Source organism: Ahaetulla prasina, chromosome 7 (assembly GCF_028640845.1).
Source record: "Ahaetulla prasina isolate Xishuangbanna chromosome 7, ASM2864084v1, whole genome shotgun sequence".
Lineage (NCBI taxonomy): Eukaryota > Metazoa > Chordata > Lepidosauria > Squamata > Colubridae > Ahaetulla > Ahaetulla prasina.
The window spans coordinates 56870835-56887534 of record NC_080545.1 but is presented as its reverse complement, the minus strand read 5'-3'; the positions used below and the strand labels follow the sequence as shown (position 1 = coordinate 56887534).

Genomic DNA, 16700 nt, shown 5'->3' with positions numbered 1-16700 from the left:
AAAAAGGAAGAAACAGCTGCAGTCACACATTGCTCCCAGAAGCGAAGCTGAAGCCTGAAGATGTGAATGAGATTTCGTTGAAACGTCGCCAAGACACTTCCAATTTTACGCAGGAGAAAACCCGAATAACCAAAGACCTACATACACACACACACACACACACACACACACACACACACACACACATATATATATATACATACATACATACATACATACATACATACATACATACATACATACATATATATATATATATATATATATATAATATATATTTGTTTTCTGAGGTTTTCACGGGTGTTTGTATATAGGTCTTTGGTTGTTCGGGTTTTCTCCCGTGTAAAATTGGAAGTGTCTTGGCGACGTTTCAACGAAGTCTCATTCGTCATCTTCAGGCTTCAGCTTCGTGCTCCCAAAAGCTGAAATAATTAAATAAATAAATAATGTAAATAAATAAATAATGTAAATTATTTATTTAATGTAAAAATTAAATAAATAAATAATGTAAATAATTTTTAACTATTTATATCAAATAAATGTAATCGACTGATTATTTATTACGTGGGGGAACAATGGTTGGCTCTATCCCAACAGATGAGAATGAGAAAGACTTGTATAATAATTGAAGGATGTAGCTCATAAAATTTGCAGATCAATTGATTGGTTTTCTAACAGCATTGATGCTAAATTTTATTTTAGATTGTTTTCATAATGCATGCTTATTAAGCACATATAAAACTGAGTTTAAATTAGTAAATGCTAGAAATAAGCAGAATAACAGTGTATCCTGCATACTCAGATGTCAACTACAGTGAACAATGGGATTTATATCCTCATAAATGTCTATGTGATTGCAGTTATTATCTTCTGCTCATTCATTTAGGGAAATATAATTAACTTGTGACACTGAATAGACATGCACAGATTGCTATCTTTTGGCAAGTATGATTTTTTTATACAGATGTCATAGTCCTGAATATTAAATGAGATGAGATTTAGGGAAACTAACATACTAATAGAGAGATATTCCATGATGCAGTTTGGAAGAACATAATAGCTATACACAATACAAAGCTTCATTACTGTGTTCTTTTATATATGGACAATTTATCAATAAAAAATTTGAAAAATCTCTTTGATGTTCTCATATTGGGACATAATATGTGCTTCTGCTTAAAGATGGCCATAAAATAGACATTTATGTAATTTTCTTTCTTCTTTCCTGTGTTTTGATATTGAGCCAAGTATCATCCACATACCTATAACAAGATCAAAGAATCAAGATCAAAACACAGGAATGGAAGTGTTCACCAAACAAATCATCTGTCAACATTGTGGACAGATACATCAAATTCACATGGGAAGATGTTAAGGAAAATAATCTAGTCTTCCTGGACTGTGCGGTACACATTAAGGAAGACAGAAGCCTTAACATTGAAGTTTATAGAAAACCCACACAGAGAGATCAATATTTACATTTTGATTCCCACCACCCACTGGAGCACAAAATGAGAGTCATCAGAACCCTACAACACTAAGCTTAATTCCTGCCTACTAACAAAGATGGGGAAGAAAAAGAATGAAAACACATCAAGGAAGCCCTCAGAACATGTAGCTATCCCAAGTATGCCTTCATCAAATTTATTTATTTATTTATTTATTTATTTTGTCACAACATCATACAAAAAGATTATATAGTATATACACATATAAACATATATAGGAGAAGAAAAGAAAAACAATAGGACAGGAACGGTAGGCACGTTTGTGCGCTTATGCACGCCCCTTATGGTCCTCTTAGGAATGGGGTGAGGTCAATAGTAGAAAGTTTTTGGTTAAAGCTGTTAGGATTATGGGAAGAGACCACAGAGTCAGGTAAAGTATTCCAAGCACTGATGATTCTGTTGCAGAAGTCGTATTTTCTGCAATCTAGATTAAAGCGGTTTACATTAAGTTTAAATCTATTGGTTGCCCTTGTATTATTGCAATTAAAGCTGAAGTAGTCTTTGACAGGAAGGACATTACAATAGATGATTCTGTGAGTTAAACTTAGGTCTTGTCGAAGGCGACGGAGTTCCAAGTTTTCTAAGCCTAGGATTTCAAGTCTGGTGGGATAAGGTATTTTGTTGTTTTCAGAGGAATGGAGAACTCTTCTTGTAAAATATTTCTGGACACGTTCAATTGTATTGATGTCAGAGATGTGGTGAGGGTTCCAAACAGGTGAGCTGTATTCTAGAATTGGTCTAGCAAATGTTTTATATGCTCTGGTTAGTAGTGTGGTGTTTTGGAAAAGAAGCTACGCAAAATTAGGTTTACAACTCTTAGAGCTTTTTTGCTATGTAGTTGCAGTGGGCTTTGGCACTTAGATCATTTGACATGAAAACTCCAAGGTCTTTAACGGGATGGGGTCGTCTGTAAGGTAATGTCCATCTAGTATGTACTTAGTTTTAGAGTTCTTTTTCCTATATGTAAGACTGAGCATTTGCTGGTTGAAATTTGGAGCTGCCAATTTTTAGACCAAGCGGTTAGATGGTCAAGGTCATTTTGAATGATAGAAGTGTTGTCTGTGGTGTTAAATAGTTTGACATCGTCAGCAAAGAGAACACAATTACTTGAGATATGGTCACAAAGATCATTAATAAAGAGTGTTGGTCCAAGGACGCTGCCTTGAGGAACGCCACTCTTGTCAGGAACAGGATTTGATAAAGCATTGCCAATTTTGACCACTTGTTGTCTGTTAGACAGAAAAGCAGATATCCATTTGTGGAGGGGTCCTGAGATGCCATAGGATGTTAGTTTAAGGAGAAGTTTATCGTGTACTACTGAGTCAAAAGCTTTGCAGAAGTCTGTAGATTGCATCTATTGATTTGCCTTAATCTAGATTTGAAGTCCATATGTTTTTGCAGTGGAGAAGTTGTAAGTTACATGATAACTTTTTCCTGAAACCAAATTGTTTGTTGGAGAGTAGGTTGTTAGTTTCTAAGTGTGAGGTAATGGATTGATTGATGATAGATTCCATGACTTTGCAGGTGACGCAGCAAAGGGAGATCGGTCTGTAGTTTTCGACTAAGCTGGGGTCTCCTTTTTTGAAGATGGGGATGACTGTGGCTAGTGACCAAAGTTTGGGAAGAGAACTGGTAGTGAAAGCTTTATCAAAGATAATACTTAGGGGTTCAGCTATATTAATGGAAAGTTTTTTTAAGAAATATGCACATAGACCATCAGGTCCAATAGAAAGCGATGGTTTTAAGTTGTGAAGAGCTTTACCAACGTTGTCTTCTGTGAAATCTATATGAGTTAAATCATCATAGTCATTGCTGGTTCGTTTGTGGAATGTTGGATATGTGTTATCGGAGTTAACATAAACTGAGCCAAAGAAAATGTTGAAGAGGTTTGCTTTGACTGTTTCGTCATTGCATTCTTTGTTGTTAAATTTTAAATGTTTAAATTTTTAAATAAATCTTTGTTGTTAAATCTCAAAAAAAAAAAACTACAGGAGTTTCTCCACAACAGATAATGAAGAAAACAATAAACAAAGCAACATTGTCATTCCATACATTGCAGGTATATCTGAAAAGCTCAGGAGAATCTTCAGCCAACATAACATACAGGCCTACTTCAAACCCAAGAATACACTAAGGCAGAAGCTTGTCCACTCCAAAGATAAAACACCCAGACATAAACTGAGCAACGTGATATATGCAGTACAATGCAGTGAGTCATGTGCAGATCTGTACATTGGGGAAACAAAACAACCGCTTCATAAGCACATGGCACAACACAGGAGAACAAACACACCAGGACTAGATTCAGTAGTCCATCTGCATTTAAAAGACACAGGCCACTCGTTTGAAGACAGAAAAGTTCACATTTTCCACAGAGAAGACTGCTGGTTTGAAAGAGGTGTCAAAGAGGCCATCTATGTCAAAACTGAACAGCCCTCTCTCAATGGAAGGGGAGGAATACGACATCATCTATCCCCAATCTACAGCACAGTCCTTTCAAGAGTTCCAAGAAGGCTCCACACCAATTTGCACCACTCATCTGATGACACAGATAAATCTTCAGGTGACCTTAATGACTCACTAAAATAATGCAAATGTCCAGCTGTCTGCAAGGAATATAAATCCTTCCAATCCCCACCATCTAGTCAGAGCTGAAGAAGCTTCTTTGTTGAGAAGTGAAACATCTTCAATAGAAAAACAGAAAGTCCAACTGCCTCTTGAAAAAGCACCTTTGAGACAACCATGACCTGAATGACTGAGAATCTCCATAGGCATTAATCATTAGAGTAATAAGGGTCATTTCTTTATTCATTTTTAATCTGTAACATTCATATGAATAATTATTTTAAAATACTGATTATATATTTTGTTAAGCTTTAGTAGATTTGTTGCTGTAATTCTAAAGGGCAAGTCACCTGCCACTAGAAGCAAAAATCCAATCTGAAACCTTAGTTCAGGTCTTCTTTTGTGAGGTGGGGGGACTCAGACTAAGGACTGTAATGTAGCTAGGGAACAGGAGTTGAAGGTTTTGAAAGAGATCCTCCCAAGATGTTAAGGGATAGAAAGGACTTTACATTTTTACACAAGAACTTAAGAAATACCAGATTCAATTTAGATGGGAGGTTCCAGTTGGCTTGACAGTGTATTATCAGGAAGAAGATATCGTATTGACACAGTGCTTAAGGCCAAAGATTTTCTTTCTACAGTGCTGAAATTTGAAATAGAAATAATAGAAAAAGAATTCAAGAGACTCAAATGGGTGTGGAAGCTGAGGTGATTCCAGTGATGTTACCATCAGAGGAACAACCACAAGAACAAAGACTGACGAGGGGAGCCCTTAAGCGTAAAGAAAAGGAGCAACAAACTCAAAGTAAAGTTCAGGACTCTGCTACAGAAGCGGTGGGAGGAGCACGGCCGAAGATACGGGAGGACGATCTTCAGTTGATTGCCCAAAGGCTTCAGCAGCCCAGTAATGGCAAATAAAATCTTGACTTGGAATGTCAATGGTTTGAACTCAGCTCAGAAGAGAAGAAAAATATTTCATTATTTGAAACAATTTAAAAATGATGTTATTTGCTTACAAGAAAATTATCAGATCAAAATATTAAATTATCAGATCAAAAGTACCTAATAAACTCAAAGTTAGGTAAACATTTTGTTGCTTCAGCTTTGGAGAAAAACATGGCATAGTGGTTTATTTGAGAAAAGATATACCAGCCAAGTTAATAGAGGCAGATATTTATGGAAGATATATTGCTATTGAACTTACAATAGAAACAAAAAGGACTCTCTTGCTTGGTATATATGCACCCAACCAGCAACAAGAAAAATTTTATAGAATGTTATATGATAAGTTGATCTATGGGATTATAAATCGTGTATTATATTGGGAGATTGGAATGGAGTAATAGATACACGAAAGGACAAGAGAACTTCTTCCAAGAAGATACCTGCACATGCAAAGCTGCCTAAATCCTTTTTTGATATGATAGAAGATTTTGAGTTAAGAGATGTATGGAGACTGCGGAATTTGGAGGAAAGAGACTATACTTTTTTCTCTGATAGGCATCAATCCTTCTCACGTATTGATTTTATTTTAATTTCTAATGATTTGCTTTTTAGGGTGAAGAAAACTAAGATATTTCCAAGATGTTTGTCTGATCATAGTCCTGTTTGGATGGAATTGCAATATGGAAAAGAGGGTAGAAGAACTTGGAGATTAAATGAAAATTTGTTTAGATATCAGGATAATGTAAATCAATGTAAAAAGCAGATGAAAGAATTTTTTGATTATAATTTGAATAATGAAACATCGATAGAAATGGTTTGGGACTGCAGTAAAGCTTTTATGAGAGGTGTATTAATATATCTTAATAATAGACAGAGAAATAAGCAACAAAGACAGCGTAGGTATTTAGAAGAGGAAATCTATAAGAAACAACAATTATTAATACATAACCCACATGATCAAAAACTTAAAGATGCAATAAAGTTACTACAGAATCAATTTAATATGATAATGGCTGATCAGGTGGCAACAAATATACAATATGCCAAACATAATACTTTTTGTAACGCAAATAGACCTGGTAGGTGGTTAGCATACACTTTAAGGAAAAGACAAAAACAACGTACTATAGAAAAAATAGAATACAAAGGTAAAGAGAGATATCAACAGGATAAAATTAAAAAAGCTTTTTTAGAATATTATACAAATTTATATCTTAAAGATAATATATTGAATAGGGATATTGATAATTATTTGAAGGAATATAAGGTTAAAAATTTAACTTTAGAACAAACGGATGAATTGAATCGGCCTATAACCTCGGAAGAAATTATTTTGGTAATTAAACAATTAAAGATGGGGAAAACTCCTGGTACGGATGGGCTTACAGTTAGTTATTATAGGAATTTACAGGATGAGATGTTAGGTCCACTTAAGGAATTATTTAATCAGATACAACTAGGAGGGGGAATTCCCCCCTCATGGAGAACCTCTTTTATTTCATTGATACCAAAGAGGAACAGGATTGTTCTAAACCTGGGAATTATAGGCCAATCTCACTTTTAAATAATGATTATAAGATTTTGTTAAAATAATAGCTAATAGATTAATGTTGATTCTGCAGCGAAGAATTCATAATGATCAATCTGGATTTATAAAAGGGAGACAGATGAGGAATAATGTTAGGCAGATTGTTAATTTACTGGAGTACTTAGAAAAGAAAAATTTTATTCCAGCAGCATTTATTTTTCTCGATGCAGAGAAAGCTTTTGATCGATTGCATTGGGATTTTTTATTTAAATTAATAGAAAAGATGCAATTTGGAGATGGTTTTTTAAGAATAATTAGGGCAATTTATGGAGAGCAAACAGCACAGATTATAATCAATGGTAGCTTAACAGAACCTTTTAAGATTGCGAAAGGAACAAGACAGGGATGTCCTTTATCACCATTATTGTTTATTTTAACTCTAGAACCATTATTGGATAAAATACGAAGTAAAGGAGATAGAGGGAATTAGAGTTAGACAGTATGAATATAAGTTAAGAGCTTTTGCAGATGATTTGGTGATTACTTTAACAAACCCTATAAATTCTAGTAAATCTTTGTTGGAAATAATTGATCAATATGGGAATGTCTCAGGGTTTAAGGTAAATCAGAAAAAGACAAAAGTGATAATAAAAAATATGGCCAGACAACAGAAAGAAAAACTAGAGGAAGTAACAGGATTTGAAATTGTAAAGAAGGTTAAGTATTTAGGGGTTTATATTACGTCATCAAATGTGAAATTGTATAAGAATAACTATGAGGTTTTATGGCAAAAAGTTCAGAAGGAGTTGATTGTTTGGAAAAAATTGCAATTATCTTTGCTGGGGAGAATTGCTGCTATTAAAATGAATGTTTTACCTATTTCATTCCTCTTTCAGATGATACCAATAATTAAGAAAGATAAGAATCTTGAGGAATGGCAGAAGGGAATTAACAAATTTATATGGGAAGGTAAAAAAGCTAGGGTTAAAATGAAAATAATTCAAGATTCTCGGGAAAGGGGAGGTTTAAAAATGCCTAATTTTAAATTATATTATGAAGCAGCTGCTCTCTCTGCAATAAGTGATTGGTTTAATTTAACAGAGGACAGAATTTTGAATATAGAAGGTTATGATTTGTTATATGGATGGCATGCATATTTAATTTATGACAAAAAAGTGGATAAGGCCTTTAAAAATCATGTGCTAAGAAATGCCCTTCTGCGTGTTTGGAAAAAATACTCTTATAAACTAAATTATAAGGTTCCTATATGGGCATGTCCTAGACATACAGTAGAAAATATAAACATAGAACAGAATCAGGAAATGATTACATATAAAGATCTTTTGTATACTGAAAGAGGTAATTTGCAGTTAAAATCTCTGCAAGTATTAAGAGAGGAAGGGAAAAATTATACTTGGTTTCAATATGAGCAATTACATGCTAGATGGAAGGGAGATCAAAAAATTGGTATAGAGCAGAACGAGGGAAATTTGGTAAAGCAAATTAGAAATCAGTCTCAGGAGCATATAAAGAGATTGTATAATGTGTTACTTGAAATAGATTCTGAAAGGGACTTGGTAAAGGACTGTATGATAAAGTGGGCACAAAATTTTCAGGAGCCAATATTATTGGAAACGTGGGAAAAATTTGGGTTAGAAATGTTAAATTCACGCAGGCACAGAATCTGAGGAAAATTTTTATAAAATGTTTTATAGATGGCATCTAGATCCTAAAAAATTATCGTGTATGTATCCAGAAATGCAAGCAAAATGTTGGAGATGTAATTGTGATGACGCTACATATTTTCACATTTGGTGGACTTGTAAGGACATAAAGGCCTTTTGGATAAAAATTTGGTGGATTTTACAAAATGTTCTGAAAAAGAAGATAAAGTTCCTGCCGCAATTTTTCTTGTTGGGAATTATTACGGATTGTACAGTAATTGAGACTAAATTGATTTTAAATCTAATAACTGCAGCAAGATTACTAATAGGACAATATTGGAAGAAAAAAGAAGTACCAACAATACAAGAATGGATATTGAAAGTTGCCAATTTGGCTGAGATGGCGAAGATATCAGCCTTTTTGAAAGACAATACGCAAGAAAGATACTTAAAGGAATGGAAAAAATGGATTGACTATATTCAACGTAGATATCAGACTAAGAGTTATCAGACTGTTTTGAATGATTATGATGTATTATTTTGATTGCTTTTGGGGAAGTTAGGAATTGATGATTGTAGGGTATAATTAAGTTGGGATGAAAACTTTTAGCATATGTTTGTTTTATTTTAACTATACCTTGTGCTCGTTCCGGGAAGTCGGGGGGGGGAGGGGGGTTGCGAAGGGAGGGGGGAGGAGGGGGGGAAAGGGGAAAAAAAAAATTTTGTAAAACTTTTTGAATAAAAAAAAAGGGTCATTTCTTTATTCATTTTTAATCTGTAACATTCATATGAATAATTATTTTAAAATACTGATTATATATTTTGTTAAGCTTTAGTAGATTTGTTGCTGTAATTCTAAAGGGCAAGTCACCTGCCACTAGAAGCAAAAATCCAATCTGAAACCTTAGTTCAGGTCTTCTTTTGTGAGGTGGGGGGACTCAGACTAAGGACTGTAATGTAGCTAGGGAAACACTAGTGTTAATGTTGTTGAAGTATTTGTTGTGATAGCATCAATACAGGATTTAGAAATGTTAACTTTTATTCCTTCCATCATATTCCACTTCTCTCTCAAGACATCATGTGGTTAAGCTGACTGGTCACTCATTGAAAGTATAGATAAAATAATAACCCACAATTTCTGGAACAGTGTTTTTTTTTTCCTACTATAAGGAGAAGCCTCCCAGTAAGCTCCATTTTCCTACATCTCAATCCAGATCCAAATATGAGGTAAGATGCAGACTGGGCTAGCTTCAGAAGCCCTAAAGTTATATATAAAGAGCACATGCAATAAAAAGAATATGATTTAATGCAGCTACAACCGTTGAGGTTTTTATTTCTTTATTCTTCTAAACAAGACAAAGTCTGGATCCCGAAATATCATATTCATATCCATAATTTATATACATTTAAATATAATGTGATCTGAACCATGTAATACAAAATATAAACTATATCCAGCTTTTGAAAAGGAAATTTGTTTTGTGCATTTGCTTGTAATCTTCTATCACAGGAAAAAAAACTACAGGAGTTTCTCCACAACAGATAATGAAGAAAACAATAAACAAAGCAACATTGTCATTCCATACATTGCAGGTATATCTGAAAAGCTCAGGAGAATCTTCAGCCAACATAACATACAGGCCTACTTCAAACCCAAGAATACACTAAGGCAGAAGCTTGTCCACTCCAAAGATAAAACACCCAGACATAAACTGAGCAACGTGATATATGCAGTACAATGCAGTGAGTCATGTGCAGATCTGTACATTGGGGAAACAAAACAACCGCTTCATAAGCACATGGCACAACACAGGAGAACAAACACACCAGGACTAGATTCAGTAGTCCATCTGCATTTAAAAGACACAGGCCACTCGTTTGAAGACAGAAAAGTTCACATTTTCCACAGAGAAGACTGCTGGTTTGAAAGAGGTGTCAAAGAGGCCATCTATGTCAAAACTGAACAGCCCTCTCTCAATGGAAGGGGAGGAATACGACATCATCTATCCCCAATCTACAGCACAGTCCTTTCAAGAGTTCCAAGAAGGCTCCACACCAATTTGCACCACTCATCTGATGACACAGATAAATCTTCAGGTGACCTTAATGACTCACTAAAATAATGCAAATGTCCAGCTGTCTGCAAGGAATATAAATCCTTCCAATCCCCACCATCTAGTCAGAGCTGAAGAAGCTTCTTTGTTGAGAAGTGAAACATCTTCAATAGAAAAACAGAAAGTCCAACTGCCTCTTGAAAAAGCACCTTTGAGACAACCATGACCTGAATGACTGAGAATCTCCATAGGCATTAATCATTAGAGTAATAAGGGTCATTTCTTTATTCATTTTTAATCTGTAACATTCATATGAATAATTATTTTAAAATACTGATTATATATTTTGTTAAGCTTTAGTAGATTTGTTGCTGTAATTCTAAAGGGCAAGTCACCTGCCACTAGAAGCAAAAATCCAATCTGAAACCTTAGTTCAGGTCTTCTTTTGTGAGGTGGGGGGACTCAGACTAAGGACTGTAATGTAGCTAGGGAAACACTAGTGTTAATGTTGTTGAAGTATTTGTTGTGATAGCATCAATACAGGATTTAGAAATGTTAACTTTTATTCCTTCCATCATATTCCACTTCTCTCTCAAGACATCATGTGGTTAAGCTGACTGGTCACTCATTGAAAGTATAGATAAAATAATAACCCACAATTTCTGGAACAGTGTTTTTTTTTTCCTACTATAAGGAGAAGCCTCCCAGTAAGCTCCATTTTCCTACATCTCAATCCAGATCCAAATATGAGGTAAGATGCAGACTGGGCTAGCTTCAGAAGCCCTAAAGTTATATATAAAGAGCACATGCAATAAAAAGAATATGATTTAATGCAGCTACAACCGTTGAGGTTTTTATTTCTTTATTCTTCTAAACAAGACAAAGTCTGGATCCCGAAATATCATATTCATATCCATAATTTATATACATTTAAATATAATGTGATCTGAACCATGTAATACAAAATATAAACTATATCCAGCTTTTGAAAAGGAAATTTGTTTTGTGCATTTGCTTGTAATCTTCTATCACAGGAAAAAAAAACTATTACATGAAATACCATGTTTTCCCCAAAATAAGACCCTGTCTTATATTTTTTGAACCCTGAAATAAGCACTTGACCTTATTGCCATGCGCTCAAAAGCCTGATTGGGCTTATTATCAGGGGACGTCTTATTTTGGGGAAAACAGAGTAGCACCTGTGTGATAACCACCCTCTTGTATTTACAGTAGCACTTCTCATTTAATTGGATTTTGAAAAAAAAAAGGCTGCATGACCTATATTAGCTCACTTTTATGAGTCTGAAATTCTGCATATCAGAGTCCTCTGGATCAGCCCCTTTATTCATCATACAAGGAGCAATCCTACTCTATTGAGTGTGACTTGAGCCATAGAAGGCAGTGTTCACAACCTGGGAACAACAGAAGACTCAGTTCTCTTGCTAGGTAGGCCTATAGGAGAGGATGTTGCTGTAGCCTAATTGATCTGTCAATTTAGATCAGTAATGCTACATGCTAGAAGGGCAAGGCTATCAGGAAATATCTAGTAAATGAGAAAAATAACCTCCAGCCACCAATTTATCTTGATAGCTGGCACAAATAGCAAGTGTTAGTTCAGCTATTATCTAGGGGGAAAAAGGGATGGCACAGAGTCCACAGAGGCATGCCAGTCCAGGCAGAGTCACTTTTCACTAATGTGTAAATTGAACATCTTTCTTTTATTTATTTATTTTTTTCTGAAAAAAGAGTTTATTGAACTCTTTGAAAACTAACCACGTCCTTCTTTCTTGGAGTATCTGGTTCACTTTACCAATACAGATAGATCTCTATGTCTATGTCTATGTCTATGTGTATGTCTATGTCTATGTCTATGTCTATGTCTATGTCTATGTCTATGTCTATCTCTATATCTATCTATCTATCTATCTATCTATCTATCTATCTATCTATCTATCTATCTATTTATCTATCATCTATCTATCATCTATTTATCTATCTCCATCTCTATCTATCTCCATCTCTATCTATCTATCTATCTATCTATCTATCTATCTATCTATCTATCTATCTATCTATCTATCTATCTATCTATCTTGCATTACCCAAAAAAATTCAGTGCAGGGTTATCTGTATCTTGCTCCTATTAAGAGACAAACAGCATGGCTGTCTTCCAATGTTTCTTTTTCTTAAGTGTAAAGAATGTTGAATGATATTTCCTGAGAATGTAGTTTTCTGTATTCTTAACATGAACTTATATCCTTTAAAAATAGAAAAGTTAGTTAAAAATTCTAAACTACAGTTGTATTAGAACAATGAATATATAGAATTTATATCTTATTGTTGGTTTCCATTCTAGAAAAAGTCTGTGGTTTAATATTTCAATTCAAGTAAGATGTTGATTCTCTTAATGTTAGCAAAGCTTGAGATTTCATAGTGTTTAAATGATTATTTCTTGTTAATTTCCATTAGCAAATTTCCCATTTTTCAATCCAATGTAAAATAAATTATTTAAATTATATAAATCAAAATCTTTCTAAAACCTAATTATTAATTCAGATTTCAAAGTGTATTTATAAATATGGGTATATTTTTAAAGCATAAAGGAAGTAGAAAAGGCTTTTAAAGAGCAACAGCTCCACAGAGCCTCAACTCAGCCAGAGGAATTTTGAGTATGATAATTCTTTATAAAACATTCGTCCTTAAATAAATATCGTGTTTCCCCCAAAATAAGACCTTGTCTTATATTTTTTTGAACCCTGAAATAAATGCTTGGCCTTATTTTCGGGGAGGTCTTATTATTTTAGGGCATGTGGAGCAAGACGTGGCTCCTCTTGCCATCTTACCTGATTTCTAGCTCTGTCTCCATAACTCTAACCAGAGGAAATGGCAGGGACCAGCTGCGCATATGTTTAAATATTTTTTGGGATGACTTATTTTTGAGGAAACACAGTATAAGATCCTGAGCAGTTTAATGCTTGCTTAAAGCAGCATTCAAACAAATGTAACCTAGAGGCAGTTCAGGATTTAGGATTTCGGGACTGCAAATTAGAATGATATAATTCAACTCCTGTAAAACCATGCTTCCTACCAACTGAGGCTCAACAGCAATATTTAATAATTTTGCTTTATTAGTTGCATTTAAAAAATACTCACATTGCAAGTCTGTTTACAATTATCCCTTCTAGTCCAAATTAAAGTTTTTTGTGGAAACTTGATTCCAGTCATAAGAACTGTATCAAGTCATATTTAGTGGGGGGGGGGAATTAAGTTTTAAATCTATGTCTTTACCAGAGCATTTCCCTTAGCTTTTCCTGCCCTTGATAGGGTTATAGGGCCTCTTTATTCAATCAAAACAAGTATGCGTACACAAGTCATCTTTTTTGGAGTGAAAATGTGTTGATGCTTTGAAATGAATCAAGTTTCCTGTGCAGCACAAAGCACCTGGTCAAGACAGAATACCATTTTGCATATCCTAATTTTTATCTCCTAATTTCCCAACAATAACAAATGTCTACTGTTAGATTCAGGGTACATATTAACAATAATATCTATCAGGTTTTATTTGCTAAATATAAGTACTAAGAAACTAATTCTCCAGCTGTCTATTGAAAACGCCTGAGTTATCTCAATTTTTCACAGTTGCATTCTTTGTTTTCCTTTTTTTATCTAACTCAGAAATTACACAATTCAATCAACAGCTACATCTCCAATACTGTCAGTCTGTATTTTAACCATGCCACAGATGAATGCTTCCTGATTTCATTAAAAAGTGAATTAGCTTTTGGTATCCCTAAGAAACTGTTATCTGCCCATTACTATCTAGTCATGTGCTACAATGATCAAGGTGGAAATTCCATTACAAAATGAACCTGCCCCCATTTTCTGCCTTGCAGAATTAAAAACAAAACCACAAAAAGCAAGCAAGCAGGTCTTTCACATATTACATCCTTTAATGTCATCCCCCTCCTTGAATATAGAATATTAGCACAAAGAAACACAAAAACAAAAATAATTGATTTTTAATTTAAGTATTTGGATTATATCCAATGATATTTGTTATTTGGCAGAAGAACAAATCCATAGCCAATGTGGCTTTTAGCTAAGTTGTTGGATAACCTATCAAAGGATCGTAAGATCTACAGGTTAATTAAGGAGAAGTCCCATCATTCAAATATAGGCTACTTTGCAATGTACTCTCTATCCTTTAAATCCTATTTTTTCAAGACAAAGGCCTTTTAAAAATCAGCTTTTAGCATAAACCATAAGAAATAAACTAAAAATAATTGTGGAAAAATAACATTCAGTAAAATCAATAATTCAGACATTTATACTACAATTATAACATTAAAAGAATAACCATTTAAACATGCAAATATGTACTTTGGTTAAGAATACATCAAAACTAAGATGAAGAAGAATTTAATCAGTGTAAAACCTAATTCAAAACTCTAATTAGAGCAGAACATATTGCAATAGAAAAAAATCCAAGACTTATTGCAAAGGCAGTAAGGATTTGAATCATATACAATATATAATATATTCCCTAAGGAAGTGTTCCAGCTACATGGAAACAACATGGTTTTTGCTGTAAACTGAAAACTTCCAAAACTAAATGATTAAAAATAAACATAAGAAAAATATTTTAAGAACTATATCACATTAGAGCAGGTTATGTTGATTTTTCAAAAGATGCTTTGTTCTGAGAAAATTTGAGCAAGCTATCCTCACTAAACTACTCCATAAAGCAACATGGCACTCCTCATTTCTAATGCCTCACTTTGCTTTGAGTGCCTCATCAAATCTTTGAAACAAATGGAAAAGACTTTAGGGCAGTGATGGCAAACCTTTTAGACACTGAGTGCCCAAATTGCACGCGTGCATGCCCAAACTGAAAGGTGTGCATGTCTGTCTGTGTGTGTGAATGCGGACCTGCACAGACGTGCACAGCAGAGACCCAAAGACCAGCTGGCTAGCAGGAGGTGGAGCATCCCAAAACTGCTGGCAGCGCAGCAAGAGGTAAGATCTTTTGCAGGGAAACAGAAGCTCACGAAAGAAACACCATGGAGATCTGACCTGGGGTGACGGCGCGCATGCCAGCAGAGAGGGCTCTGTGTGCTACCTCTTGCACACATATCATAGGTTCGCCATCACGGCTTTAGGGGTTGATTGAGAAGTAGGTGTTAAGAAAGGGCTTATCAAGGCAAATTTCACCATATTTTCACCTTGGTAAGGATAATTGTATCATCTCTCTGATACAAAATGCCACACAAATGCCAGACAAAATTGCCTTCCTTTGGTCAATTCTAACATTATATTCTGCAAAACATCTTGAAACTTTTTTTGAGAGAGAGCTAGAACTCCATTTGCTAATTGCTAAATTTGATATAAAGGACTCACCTCACAATTAAAAAAAAAACACCTCCCTTCTAAACACAGTCATTTAAACAAACATTTTTGTGATATATGTTCTAATTATAATAAGTGACAGGGTTTAGCTAAAGGAAGTAAATTGTCCTACAAAAATCTATGCTCTGGAATTTATTGTCTTTTAAATAGGTTATAAATGAGAATTAACAGAATAAAGATATGAGAGTGAGCATAATTGAGCTTTTGAGGTTTTGAGACTTGGCTGATCTGTTTTGCCAGTCTCAATTAGCACATCTTCATTTACCGGCTCTTTCTTGCTTAATATAAGTTTAATATTTAATTCAGAAAAAAAGAAGACCGCTAATTTGACCTGCTTTTGTTTTAATTTACTCATTTTTAGCACATCCTCGTCCTATAGCACAGTACAAACATAATCTCACTTAGTGACTAATATATTAACTATATGCTTATAAAATATTTCTACTATTCTATTTTACTACTTGAGAACGGAATGAAATTGGTAATGATGTGGCTTTAATTATGTAGTGCATTATAATTAACTACGTATGTATGTTTTCTGAACATATTAAAACAGATAATAAATAAATTGCACTTTAATTTACCAAACGTTTCTTTTAAGAATTTATTCTCTATTAAGAATTGTGTTATACAAGGTAAATATTGGTGGTTCCATCAGATAAATTCCTGAATATAACTTTAAACACATTAGCTAGCAATTTAAATGCTACTAAGGCAACACAATATATCCCATTTTCACTTCTGATTTTCTCTTTCCATAGAGCTATCTCTATGCTTGAATGAGCTGCATAAACTTTAGTCCCACAGATGATTAGAATTTGCAATCACTTCACACCATCTTTTTATTCAGTGGTTTCCATTTGTATATATGTGCTTTCCTTATATTGTCATAATGCCGTAGAGAAATACAATGAAGAAAAGCATGTGTATATTTTAATAAATAAAGTATTCTGTATTCTTAACTCCTGGAATATATACAAGAAATGCTTGAAGACTCGCGTACTATAATTGTGTATGTGGTATTTCATAG

The 16700-nt window shown here is 34.1% G+C and overlaps 1 protein-coding gene across 1 annotated transcript in view; it reads left to right on the top strand.

The window, feature by feature from the left end:
• Positions 1 to 16700, top strand: part of MGAT4C (MGAT4 family member C) — a 160504-nt gene that overhangs the window by 33360 nt on the left and 110444 nt on the right. Inside the window, exon 3 of the mRNA XM_058191306.1 lies at positions 10959 to 11015. The gene's annotated coding sequence lies outside the window, so the exon portion shown is untranslated. The remainder of the gene's footprint in view (positions 1 to 10958; positions 11016 to 16700) is intronic.